Source organism: Penaeus monodon, chromosome 20 (genome assembly GCF_015228065.2).
Source record: "Penaeus monodon isolate SGIC_2016 chromosome 20, NSTDA_Pmon_1, whole genome shotgun sequence".
NCBI lineage: Eukaryota > Metazoa > Arthropoda > Malacostraca > Decapoda > Penaeidae > Penaeus > Penaeus monodon.
This window is the reverse complement of record NC_051405.1, coordinates 39,470,362-39,470,630: the sequence shown is the minus strand read 5'-3', so window position 1 is coordinate 39,470,630 and position 269 is coordinate 39,470,362. Positions and strand designations below refer to the sequence as shown.

At 41.6% G+C, this 269-nt stretch overlaps 1 protein-coding gene across 1 annotated transcript in view; it reads left to right on the top strand.

Moving 5' to 3' along the window:
* Positions 1 to 269, top strand: part of LOC119585810 (insulin-like growth factor-binding protein complex acid labile subunit) — a 64,436-nt gene that overhangs the window by 33,484 nt on the left and 30,683 nt on the right. The window lies entirely within an intron of this gene.

Below are 269 nucleotides of genomic sequence, written 5' to 3'. Positions count from 1 at the left end.
GTCATGCACAAACTGCCAACATAACAGAGAGAAATCTGTCCTTCAAACAGAACTTCGACAGACCTCTGAGTCAATCTTGTGGCACGTGACATGTGAAAGTCGCCTCGATGAGTGAGAAGTTCCTGGGAAGACACATTTGCAAACACTACGAGTGGCCTTTGCAAGAACTGAAATTCATTGGGGCATGTGCTTTTAGTTGCTGCCATTGTTGTTCAATGAGGAAAAAAGCCTTATGAAAAATTGCGTGAATACATGATTAAATTCATGAA